Here is a 13755-nt window from a genome sequence, read left to right as displayed (position 1 = left end):
CCATAATTCAATGCATTTAACTATACTTCAACGCTGAAACAATAACATGATGCTATCTGGGCTATGAATAATTATTTCAATTGATATACAGATTCCAAGCCCATATAGGTGACACACAGGTACATAATGGGCGTCTTATGTCTGAGGTAGCCAGCTACTGTGTTTGATAACCCACCATTATAATAATAGTTTCCTTGCACCAGTATAAAAGTAAACCAATTGATCCCTCTTACAATAACCTGTGGTATGAAACTAAATAAAATGTATTGTACCAGTCTTGGGGAAAACCAGTGAGAATCCACTGTGAAACAGCACTGCGCAAATTCTCATGTGCTCCTAATGACAAGAGCAAGACTGGTAATCAAACTAGCCTCTCAGCAGGAGTGTTAGTGTAAAAGTAGGGCTTATTGACACAGATAATAAAGCTTGTTAGAATGCGTAACATAATTATTTAGCTGGGCCCAGAAGAGGTGAGAGCTCCCCTAGTGGCTACAGGAGTGCATTTTCCCCAAAGCAGGTATAATGGATGGTGGTCTTATTGCTTTTAGACCACAACTTGGGATAGAAGAACAAATCAAATTATTTTCCTCATTTAATATTCAGATTTTAATTGGGCTTAAATTTTAGAACACAGTGTGTTCTAGGATGGTACGTTATGGATATTAGTCTCTACCACATTCTAACGCTATAAATCCGGACCTTTTCCTATGTTTGATTTGGTGGCTGCCAGGCGTTCTGAGTAGTATAGTGACTATGGTAGGCGTGTGATTCCCTAAGGAATTTTTTGTTCTGTTCTGTGTGGCAAATACATATAATGCTGACATTTTTCCTGGAAGATTTGGGATTTTTCATCCCGTGCCTTAAGGTATTTCTCTCCAGCTCTAGGGAGTCTCCCCCGAAAACACCAGTCACTCACTAGCCTTACACTTATGCTTGCTGACTTATTCAACACCATGAAGGATTAACAGAAAAACAGAAACCTATTAAAAGGCTGCACCATATCATGATATGCAAATAAACATCCAGCATCATTGTTTCACAGGGAAGTACATTATTTATTGATAATTATAACCCTAACCCTTACTTCTCAGCTTGACAAACATAAGGTGCGGCGCGTGAGCATGTGAACTGGTTGAAATGCAAGTGTCTCACAGTCAATGCATAAGACTTGAGAGCCCTGACTTTACTTATATAGCCCACAACATGTTTATGATTCATAAATAAATCTGGCCAGCAAATCGGTCTTTCATTTTCCACAGAATAAAAAGAACGATAATGTTATCCCGCTGATAATTGCAGGCGCGTTTCACCCCCGGCACTGGCTGGAGACACAGGCAAAAGGCATACAATCTTATTGAGGTACAAAAATTATTCCATCTACTCTGCACTTCTGCATAACTTCCATCATAGTGCCAGTTTTTGCGGTCAGCAAGTTTATTACTGTAAGCGCCTCCATAGTAGTGCCTCTGAGGAACTGAACCGGACTTCCGATGGTGTCTCTCACATGCACATCATACATATATATATATATATATACACTCACTCTCTCCGGGTCTTTCACATGATATGTAGTCAGCCACTATATGGGAGGGATATTCAGGCATAAATTAAGGGCATATTTACAAGCCGCACTAGTGTACCTATGTAACCGGTCATTCCCTGCCTATACTCTGCATTGTGTTTTGGGGTGTTATCAGGTGTGTGTGGGGTGCAGGAGGAAGGGATATTACAGACGCCGTTGTCGTTCCTGGATTTTATTGAAACTGTTGGGAACAATAAGGAAAGGGGTAAAATTCATATGCTCTGGCCCTCTCTGCACAAAGTAAAACAATGTATATACTTATGTATAGACGTGTTTTCTATCCCCTGCTTATGATGAATAATAAATCAAATATAATATATAATATATGGGTCATAATTATACAATTGATTTACTAACTCGGGGGACCCTGCCACTAGATCCTCACCTCTTCCCGCGTGTGCAATACACCAAAGGGAAGAGGAAATGAGGTCGGGACCCTTATAAAGGGGAAAAGACAGAGGGAGGGGCGATGCAGGACAAAAGCATCATGGGAAAGTTTAAAGGATATTGTACCCATCAGGTTAGACAGAAGAAGGAAAACAGAATCTTGTATAATTATAAATTAAAAGTAAAATAACAACCTGTTACACGTCACCTACACTTCAGACTTCATCCTCAAAATCAAAGCAGTATTAACACAAGCAACATGTTCCATCTCTTAAATCCAATCTAACTTTTAAAAATAAAGTCTGTTTCAACTGGACTTTTATCTAAGAAAAACAAACATTTTATGTTCGAGTTGTTATAAAAGTACTGAAACAAATAATTGGCTATACTGCAGTTCCGCTGTCTTGTTTGGCACCCTAAATTATGTCCTGCATTCTGTGGAAACAAATGAAGGCTGAGGAATGTTACGTAACACAGCTAGAATGCAAAAACTCTATCTGGTGTAATTCAGTGCATAAAACCAATGGTCTTAAGTGTGGTGTCTTCTTCGTAACACTCCCTGACTTTTGTATCCATGACCATGAGATAGGGTGGGCTGCTTTTCTTCCTTCCTTTGACTAGTATTCCTCCCTTTCCTCCCAGCCTTGGTTGGTGGGTCAGGCAGCATCACCTTCTTTTAATAGACCCAGGTGTCATTTATCTTGAAATTAGGTTCAAGTGCAGAAAATGATCTAGCAGAAGTCTTAGACAATCTCTGAATTACAGAGAAATCTGATTTATTCTGAAACTGTGAGAAATTGTTCATCTGTATTTTGCTGCATTGCTAATTGTTGATGTGTGTGCCCTCCTTGTGCAGTAAAGGGGAGATCACATGCAGAGCTGGTTTTCCGTAGTTTCTTAGCCTGAATTAAAATTAAATATTCTCTTCATATAGGAACCAAGTCTCTGGCTGGAAATTTCTACAAAAGGTCCATCTTCTTTTGCCGTATCAACACTTAAATGAGAAAAGCAGACAGGGACAGTATAGGTGACAGCAGTGACTGTCCTTCCATGCCATCCATATGTACAAGGGGTATGACCAGAGTACACATGTACAAAAAATTATATATCAAAAGCAAGTACCTTTGTTGAAACGTGAAGGTAATTGTTTATAGCATAACAATTCCATCCTAAAAAAAAGAATTTGTCTGTGTATTGCCTAGGAACTGCTACAATGTTAAAATGGTAAATCCGAACCAAACAGAGCAAAAACTGACACGTTATTTAAGAACTGAAAGAAGGAGAAAATTGAAAACTTTCTTCGTGGGATCAATAACATATATGTTTTGTTTCCCACGGTCCTGTTACTAATTCAAATCTTAAATCCTGTACTTTGCAATCAGAAAATTACTGCATACATGCCTTTATATTATGGTCAAGCGGAGAGTCAGAGCAGTTTCCATAGAAACAACGTAAACAAACTTTACCGTTTGAAGCGCAACAAACTCTGAGTGAAAATGGCGCAGAGGTGAGTAGCTTGTTAGCTCTCCAAAATGTCTTTGAATTCTTCAACTGATGTTGTGCTACTTCGATTATTTAGCCTTTTATACTATAATGGCATAGTAAATGTCTATAATACAATAAAAAACATTGCATATTTTTTTAATATTACATATTTTTTAACGTCATTTAAAGTGCAGTGGTTTTTATTGCTACTGTGGTTGCTAATATTTAAATAATGACAGACTATTTGGTTAGTAAATTCATCTCAAACATGCTAGTTTAGTAGGGCTTCCCAACCTTTCGATGTCCGCGGATCGGTTTCCGTCGTAGAAAAGTGTCACGGATCGGTAAGACGGCGGTATAATTTGGGGGTTCCCACGCCGAGCGGCGGGAGATTGACGGTGTATACGGACATGCGGGGCTAATGGCGTATTTCCGTACATCAATACGGGCAGCTTTCTTTCCAAAACGGCGCGATCCCCTAATAAACGGGACGGCTGGCTCCTCTACCCCCGGTTGTCTGCCGCCCGGTGCAATACTCCGCGCGGACGGTACCGGAACACCGACCGGAAGTTGGGACCCCCTACTGTACAGGGTGGTAGGTAAATTGTTAAAAAAAATTGGGGCATTACTTTCGGAGTAGGCTAGATGCTTCTAAGTTTATCATTACATCTATTTACATTGTTACACAGGATTAACACTTTCAAATATTCTTAGCTTGGTTAGTGTTAACTCAGTTCTTGGTAGTATTCATCTGGGTATTTATTTGATGTGGAGCACAGTTGTTTCGTATTTGATTCTAGTTATAATTTGGTGACATTACTGTTTAATATGCTATTGCACTTACAGTATCGTGCATTTTACAGTAGATTTTTTTTGCAATCTTGCTCGCTGTTTCTTTTATTCTTTCTTTTTTATATATGTGAACCCTGTAATTATTTATTATAATAATTATAACAATTGTATTTTCTGTATGGTTGAAGAATTTCCAGCTCTTTATTTATTTTATTATCTCTCTTAAGTGCTGGTTAATCTCTCATTTATTCCCCAGAGAGCGAATTGAGAGAGCTGATCGATGGACCAACACCCAACACTGGGAAGCCTGGAACCTGTGGGATGAAGTGATCAACTGGGGAGAAGGTGTGGAGGACTTCTCACCAGTGACACTCCCCACTGTCCAGGCTGGGGGGGTTAAGGGGGGATTGGGGGGGTCTACTGATTTGGGTAAGGGAGGGGAGAGTGTGGGAAAGGATGGACTGCTAGCCAGCACTAGTATTTCATCTCAAAGTCTTCAGAGTAATTACGGCCTTTCATCTGAAGACTGGGAAATTTATAAAACTTGCTACCTTAACAAGAAAAAGAAAGTCAGGAAGGACCGGACAAGCCGGGGGGAGGGTGAGGTAAGGGGGCAGAGTAGTGAGGAATATGTGGAGGTACCAGAGTGGGGAACATTTGAGGGGAAGGCCTCCAGGGTTGTGATGGAGGGGACAGAGGCTGGTATTAGTATGATGGATATGCTAAATGGAGGTGAGGAGAATGTATGTGAGGTGGGAGTGAATGTGGAGGAGGTTAAGGGAGGAGGAGGGAAAAGTACAGGGAATGCTGTGGAATATGTGGTGTCACAAGTAGGCAGAACTTGGCTAGAACCCATCCAGGAGGAAAAACTTGAGGAAGATGAAGAAACAGATGAGGAGCTTCAGGAAGCAGAAGACACTGATGCTGCCACAGTGGACAGTTGGCAGTGCATGGCGGCATATGTAGCCAGAATATGGCTGCAGTCTTTACAGGAAGATGGACCTGAGGAAAATGAAGAAGCTGATGTGGTATTCCAGCAGGCAGAAGATGCTGATGCTACCACACTGGTCAGGTTTCAGTGTATGGTGGCATCTGAAGACAGATCACAGCTACTGACTATACCAGAAGAAGGACCTGAGGAAGAGGACGAGACTGAAGTGATGAAGACAGATAAAACAAAAGAAGATGCTGATGCTGCCGAGAAGATCTACAGTGAAGAAGAAGTATCATTCCATGTGAATGCTGAAGATCTTTCTGAAGATGATACTGAGAAGAGCCACAAGAAGAAGAAGAAGAAGATGAAGTGGTGCTTCTTCTGCTGTCCCCTGCCCTTCAGAAGAAGTAGCAAGAGGCAGTAATTATAAGGTTGTGAATTCAGGTTTACAAATGACTTAAAGCAGTAATATAACTGCATTATTGACACCTTCACAATGCACTGTAATGCATCCATAAATATATTATAGACATGGGTATAAATATTGAAGAAAAAAAAGCATAACACATTATAGCCATGTTTATTATGGATTAATGGCCGATATAATGTATAATGAAGATATTTATTGTGTATATATAGATCAGAGCATTCATAATGCATTATCAAGATAGCTATAATGTGTTATGCCTTTGTATAAGTATTTACAGCCATGTTTTTAATACTTTTATAAATGATTTATAGGGCATTAATTGCGTATGTATAATGCAGTTATATGACTGCTTTAAGTAAAGTGTTTATTTTCTTTTTCTTAGAATACCCGTGTTAGAGCCCTGCATTGGGACTGGGATCCCGCGGGACCCAACGGAAAGTGATACTGTTTAAGTGTTAATGTAGCTATAAGATATGCTAAGTTAAAATATAAGATGGCTTATATTAATATATTTTGTCTTAGCCTAAGTTGAAATATAATAAGATAAGATAGCCTATCTTATCTTATTATATTTCAACTTAGGTTAAGTTAAGATATGACAAGATAGGCTAAGATAAAATATGATAGGCTAAGTTAACATATGATAAGGTAGGCTATGTTAAGATAAGAGATTTGCAATAAAACATATTTACTTTTCAAACTGTGTCTTTGTCATCTTTTCAGTGTTGTGTCTGTCTTTGTTTGATAATTTTGAATCGTTAATTTATATCTGAGACTCTCCTAAATGTCAATAAGCAGAGACGGAGGAATGGGAGGAAGGTACGGTTAAGTATAAATGATAAAGTATCAAAATCACAGTGCTACCTTATTTTGACGCAGAGAAAGTAATTTCAGTGTTACTACCACATATGAGTTAATGGCTGCAAATGTTGGTGTTACAAGTGCTGGTGAATAACGCGGCGTAAGTTTAACTCCGGTGTGTTTCTGAAAAACGCACCGCCTTCTGTCATTCGGCGAACGTGTAGGAGGCTATTCTGGTAAGTAACAGGTAAAGTTGTCATTTAACGTAATGCTAACGTGCATTACCTGTAAGTAAGTGTTTTACTATATCACACACCTTACGTCCTTTATAGTTGTAGTCCGGTGCACTCTGTATCCATGCTAACTAGCTAGCTAATGTTAACATGATGCAGTACAGTCTTCCAGCTTGGGGATTTCCACCCCTGTCCGCGGCCAGTATTCCACAGGGGGTTTGCGGAGGTGTTGGTTGCAAATGCAAACGATCCCTTCATGTTCATGTGTTGTGTTCTAATGTGTAAATAAAAGATAACTATCAAATTCAATGTTTATGTCCTATTATACTAGATAAGATTGTAAAATAGTTTGCCCTGAATATGGATGCCATGCAGTCAGAGTATGATCAAGACAGGGTGTGAGTGTGGAAAAAAGACAAATGTAACAGTATTTGAGGGAAGAGTGTGAAGGAGGGAAATGTAGGGAGAAGGAGGTTCCTCGGAGCTCCGAGATGTGTTTGGCTGTAATAAATCTGGAATATAGCTATATGACATAGTTTTTGATAAAACCAGCATTTATTTTTTAGGTTTGTCGAGCTCCGTCAAAACAATTAGAACGAGTCCATTATGTAACTGGAACCCCTCTCACATGTAAACACAGTGACACGCTACAGCGTTGGTTTGTTGTCTGAGGCTATGATACTGACCACAAACACATTCTCAAATTTCACTGCACCAATCATAGCATATGCAGGCAGAAAAATGATAGCAAAAAACATTCAGCATTAGACTCTAAAACCGTCTGTAATGTCTGTGTTTATCCAGTGGACCATAAATTAAAATAAGCTTTCCTATTTCAGTTTCTTTCAGATGTTATAAAGTAGTAAATAAAGAATCATATTAATTAAACCATGTATTACTGACTATCAGACAACTTCAACAAGTTACCAAATGGATGCAAAATCAAAGATATTCATTTGCGCCTGGCACTAACCATGTACTCCTTCACAGTACTAAGCCATAGAAAGGGCCCCAATGAAACCCCTGCATTCCTGCATCGCAGATACTCTAATCTCAGCATTTATAAGATTATATTTGTACTACCTGCCCATTTTTATATTAGATGAGACTAAAAATTGAGAAATATCTATATGCAGAAGTAGTTTTTCCTGATAAGAAGGATAATATCAAGACTGTCAGCATTTACAAATCGAATTATGACACATCTGAGTAGCCCAGACTGTCCGGAAAACAAAGCCATACAGCATATGTGGCTGACTAATGTACATACAGTGTAATAAGCTGATAATCAAATGGATAGAAAAACGCTCAATAATAGACAGGATTCAGAGGGTAAATAAGGTGCATCATGTGGAAGAGAAGTTAGGTGGCGTTGGGGTGCATTGTGAGTTTCATCTGGTAGCTAGAAGGGAACAAACAGGGCTTTTTGGGGGGGGGGGGGGGGGGGACTTCTCCGGGGGCTACATCGCTCTACCTTTTTTTAAAATGATTTATTTAAAAAAAAATCTTTTCTCCTTACACTATAATGGCAGGTTTAGGACTAATACAGTACAGTCATAACCAGTATCAGGGATTCTATGCATCGCTACACAGAGACAAGTCCAGATATTGAGCCCAAGGCTAAAATTGTGGTTTACTTACAAGTGCACTTTGGTGGGCAGTGGGGATGTTTGTCCTTCTCTGCTCACATTTTCCCCTCTTATCCTGTCTTCTCCTCCGCAGCCCTTCCTCCTTCTCTCTGTTGCTCCTATATTCCCTCCCCTCCAGTCATCTAAGTTCTCCTTCCTCTGCGGTCTCTCCTCTTCTCCCATTCTTCAGTTATACTGTCTTCTCCGCTCTCCCTGTATCGCTCCTGTCTTCTCTTCTCCAGTCATCCCCTGCTTCTCAGTCATCTCTGCATCTTTTCTCTCATTTGTTTGCTTATTCTTTGATTGTTTGTGTTATTCGTTAACCCACCACCCCATGCTGGATGAGTCTTGATGTTTTTTGAAGTTTTTTTAAAGTTAGGCTTCTTCCTTTGTTTTTGTGCCATATCTTCTGCCCTCTTCTGGTTGCGGCAGTACATGACACGGGTGGAAAATAGGGTTTTTTACAACACACACATCAAAACCAAAAGGATCAGGAAGGATCAGAATTCCCACTCTCCTTACCAACACCTCGAAAAGCCAGGCCTTGCCGTGCCAAGTACTTAACTTCAGAAGATTTTTCCTCACTTGCTGCTGCTCTTTCCAGCTCATCTGAAGGTTGAATATTAACTGGATTGATCTTCCTGTTAATGACGCCAGTTAAGCTGCTATGTTTTTCAGATGCAGCAGAAACAGCAGTGACTCGGGCAAACCAGCACAATCAAGGGTAGAACATGCAGTAATGGGGGTTCAAACCTCCCAGACAGGGCCATCTGATAATAGATGTGACAAGATTAATTCCGACAGCAGCATATAATCCATGGAGCTTGGCCAAGGATACATACTCTGAATTAATTCATTAATAAACCCAGCTGGATAAATAAGTCAAATACAAAAATGTCACTGCATAAAATGAAAAAACACCTGCTCTTTTAAACTCGAATATTAAAAGTCATTTTCCTTCTGGATTAGTCAGCGACATGGCAGGAGAAGATGGCACAGGGTCCGGCGCATGGACAGAGTCCGCCCCTCACGACACCGGCTAATCGCCTGGCAAGCAGCACAGGCTCTTGGTCTGATAAGCGGAAAACCGATCAGCTCTGTCTTTCAACAGCAGGGGGCAGTAGAGGTGCACCGTTCCCAGAAACACTGCAATACCGGGTCGTTGTGTGGAGCGGACGGGGCAAGCCCCACTTCCGGCTCCCTGTTCCAAAAATCCGTTTAATATGTGGTCCCCTCCATGGGGGACGTATCAGATATTAAACTGATAAGAACAGATTTTTTAATGCTTTATTAAACAGTTCTGCACATTTAAATTCACACAATAAAAAAACCACCTTTTAAAATAGACACTCAACAATGAGCTTAAAACAACCTTTTCCTGCTAAAACACTAATCACAACATTCAGGATTAATCATGATGGTAGAGATTTTGCCCATGTAATACATATCAGTGCCAATAACATCAATAATTAGTTAGCAAACATTTAAAACAATATTAAACAAATATATCACAGAACCATTCACTATAAGATAAGCAAAATGTAACAGTAAAAACAAGTGATACATATACACACTTTAGAATCTGATTACAATCATATGGCCATTAACATAATTAAAATGTCACCTCAAATGCAAGCCATTAAAATATTAAAACCTTAAAGGAACAGACCCGTAGACCTCAGGCCTCGGCACAAGGGTCGGGTTAAAACAGGGTTATACACAATCCTAAGACACCTAAAATCAATGACTTCGGGCTAAGAAACTGGTTAATCACAGACATGGCACAGCACATAGAATAAAATGTTAATAAATACAGTTAATGTTAATACATAAAAGTGCTAAAAGTGACCAACCACAGCCGTGCTCAATCTCAGTACATGCAGTTAATTAAAAGAATATTTGCAACACCATACACGCACAAAAAACAAAGCACACTTACCTAAAACCCAAAGTACCTCCTGTGTGCTTCAGGACAGTGCGTCATGTCGACCCTGTAGGATGGAGCGTCACCACCTAAATGAAACGGGGCTAAAGCCAAAAGAGGCCCTTCCACCTCTCCTTGGCCTCGTGGTAGCCCCGTTGGATGACGTCGGTCTCCATCCTGAAACCCAAATCGGCCCGGATTTTGCGGAATACCCCTTGTGCCTCCAGACGAACCCCTCTGCGGATGAGCGCGGTCCTGGCATTCCAAAGCTCTCGCTTGGTAATGCTGACCAGCAGCCACATCCAGGGGCCGAAGGGGTTATGGAGGTTGGGGTCCCACCCCTTCAACACCTTGTCGTAGGTCAGACCGGGCTGCGGGTCTACACGTCCACACAGGCCCGCTACCAACCCCCAGACTCTCTGTGCATGCCCGCAGTCCCAAAACACGTGCTTGATGGTCTCATCCTCGCTGCACTCGGGCCTGGGGCAGCGGGGGTGTCTGGTCAGCTTATGCCTGTGCAAGACGTCCCTGACTGGCAGCTTACCATGAAGGCACTGCCAGTTCAGGTCCTGCAGCCTGTGATCCAAACCCTTAGGCTGGATTCTCGCCCATGTGCCTTCCTCCAGGCCCAACATGGCCCGAGTCTCCCTATGACCAAGCAAAGCCTTGTAAAGGGCTCTGTGCTTGGTCAGGGCCTCTGTCTTGACACCTGCCGGAATAGACTTACTCCACTTGACAGCGTGGCTGTAGTGAACCGGCAGGGTCTCAGCCTTGGGGCCGAGGTTGGTCCACGACGCCACCAGGCGTCTCATGGGGAGAGCCAGCCACAGACGCACAAAGTGCTGATGGGGGTGCTGGAGGGGAGCTGCCAGGCGCGTGCAGAGCTGCGAGAAGAACAGGCAGTCAAGCTTGAGAGGAAAGTCAATAACGTCCCTCCCCCCACTGTCCTTTCCGAGATACATCACTTCCCTACGCACGTACTCGTACCTGCCCCCCCAGACGAGGTTAAAAACGTCCCTCGTCAGGCCCCTCCGCATGAAGCGGGGCAAAGGGTACACATGTGCAAGGTAGAGCAGGGTGGGAAGAATACCCACTTTTAAGGCTAAAACCTTACCTTGGAAGGACAGGGACCTGGACTTCCACAGTCCGATCTTCCGCCTGGCGATCGCCAACCGCTCCTCCCAGTTCAACCGGGCGGCACCATCCGAAAGGAAGTTGACCCCCAAAACTTTGAGAGGACCGTCACAGAGGGTGAGACCACCTGCGACGTCCTCCCTCGCCTTCCAGCTGCCGAAATACTTGGCCACCGACTTACTGAGGTTGAGCGTCGCGCCAGAGGCCCAACCGAACGCGTGAACGAGGCTCAAGGCATGACCGAGAGACTGATCCGAGCAGACGAAAAGCGTGGTGTCGTCTGCATACTGGGTCAGTTTAACAGTTGTCCCCCGACTTCCTGGGATAAGAAGGCCATCGACCCCGGGGTGGGTGCGAATGGCGCACGCCAGTGGCTCTATATAGAGCGCGTAGAGGAGGGGGGAGAGGGGACATCCCTGCCTCACTCCACTCCGCTGGGGCACCAAATCACTCAGGAAGCCATTGATAACAACATGGCTCCCAACTTCGTTATACAAAGTGTGTAACCACCCCAGGTAATTGGGCCCGAAGCCAAACTTACCCAATACTTTCAACAGGAAGCGGTGATCTACCCGGTCGAAGGCTTTCTCCTGGTCCAAGCTGACCAGCAGGAGAGGGAGGTTCCTATCCTCCACCCAGGCGATGGCGTCGCGGATGAGGTGGAGATTCCACGTCGCCGATCGACCCGGTACTCCACACGTCTGGTCGCTGTGAACCAGATGAGCCATGGCCTTCTTCAGGCGTTCGGTAAGGGTCTTTGCGATGAGCTTTGTGTCTACACAAAGCATGGTCAGGGGCCTCCAGTTGCCAAGGTCGGCCCGATCGCCCTTCTTGTGCAACAAAGAGAGGACCCCCGACCTCATGCTCCTAGTGAGCAAACCCCGGCGCTGAACGTCCTCTACAACCTGCAGTAATTCGGGCCCAAGGACATCCCAAAAGGTGGAATAAAATTCCACCGGGAGCCCATCAAGGCCAGGTCCCTTGCGGCAGTTCATCTTGCCAAGCACTGCGGTCAGCTCGGCCAAGGTGATGGGGGCTTCTAAGCCGTCCCGGATGTCACTGGGAAGACAAGGTGAGATGTTATCTAGGAAGCGCTCCCCAGCAACCGGGTCCGTATCCCTAACATTAAAAAGGTTAAGATAAAACAATTTAGCAACCTCCAGCATGTCTGATGTATCCTTGACTATACTGCCATTTGAGGCACGGAGAGAGCTAAAGCTCTTCTCCTCCCGGGCTTCCCTGGCTCTGTGGAAAAAAAAAGAATTGCACTTTTCATTATTTTCCACATAGAATATTTTGTCGCGGAGCATTTGGGCCGAGGCAGCCTATTCATGCAGGCGCCTCAGCTCACCCTTTATGTCAAGCAGCCGCTCGTGGTTGATGGTGCCCCCGTTGTTGTGAGCGGCGTATTCATCCCGCAACCTTCTCTCCAGCCGCCGAATGGAGAACTTCTTCTCCATCCTGCGCTGCTTGCTGTACTGCATGGAGAAGGTTCGGATCCTGTCCTTCACACTCTCCCACCATTTGGCCACGGAGGGGAAGGTAGGCTTGTCCTTCTGCCACTCGGAGAAGTGATCTAAAAAAAGGTGTCTAAAATCTCTCTCCTCCAGGATCTACAGGTTCATTTTCCAATAGCCGCCCCCATATACAGGGGCGTCTATGGAGACAGTGGCCTCCACTGCCAGATGGTCAGTGGGCCACTGTGGGGAGAGGGACACCTTTTTAAAAGCAACGGGGGGTGAAGCTAAAATGTAGTCGATGCGGCTGCTGGCTCCGCGACTATTATGCCAGGTGAAGCCCGGCATGCTGGGGTTGCATGTTTTAAAACCGTCAACAAGTTTAAAGGAACGAATAAAATGGTGAAAATGCCCTGAGCTGACATCCCTCTTCCCTCCAACGAGATGTTAAAGTCCCCTCCTAAAATCAAGTGTCGATCTGTGACACAGAACGGGGACAACTCTTCAAAGAGAGTTATACGGGACGAGGCCTCCACCGGAGCGTAGACACATATGGCCCGGAGGCGCTGTCCCCTCCATGTGGCGTCCACTCCCAAAACCCTGCCCTGAAGGACGGTAAACGCACTTACTTCTTCAAAGGCGCGGTCGCCAAAAAGGATCCCGACGCCTGAGGAGTGGACGCCACCTACGCTCCAGTAGGATCTACCCCTCTTCCACTGTCGTGAAAAGAGAGCCTCGTCCCGCTGGTCCCGGAGGTGGACTTCCTGCAGAAAACAAATGCTGAAGGGAGAAGATGCCAGCTGGTTAAAAACAGATGTACGTTTTAAAATGTTCCTCAAACCCCTTACATTCAAGGTGACAATACTAAAATTGGCCATAGAATGTTAAAATAATAAAATACAATTAAAAACAACAAACTAAAATAATAAAAGCCAGCCATTAAAAACAATACTGTCCTACTGCCCCCC

At 43.6% G+C, this 13755-nt stretch overlaps 1 protein-coding gene and 1 pseudogene across 5 annotated transcripts in view; one reads left to right on the top strand and one right to left on the bottom strand.

Annotated features, from left to right (window-relative positions):
• LOC125726509 (zinc finger CCHC domain-containing protein 3-like) overlaps positions 1-13755 on the top strand; it is a 421979-nt gene that overhangs the window by 49535 nt on the left and 358689 nt on the right. The window lies entirely within an intron of this gene.
• LOC125726619 (U2 spliceosomal RNA) lies at positions 9394-9574 on the bottom strand (annotated as a pseudogene).

Source organism: Brienomyrus brachyistius, unplaced genomic scaffold, assembly GCF_023856365.1.
Source record: "Brienomyrus brachyistius isolate T26 unplaced genomic scaffold, BBRACH_0.4 scaffold73, whole genome shotgun sequence".
NCBI classification, from domain to species: domain Eukaryota; kingdom Metazoa; phylum Chordata; class Actinopteri; order Osteoglossiformes; family Mormyridae; genus Brienomyrus; species Brienomyrus brachyistius.
The sequence above is the reverse complement of the archived record's forward strand: the minus strand, read 5'-3'. Positions and strand labels throughout refer to the sequence as shown.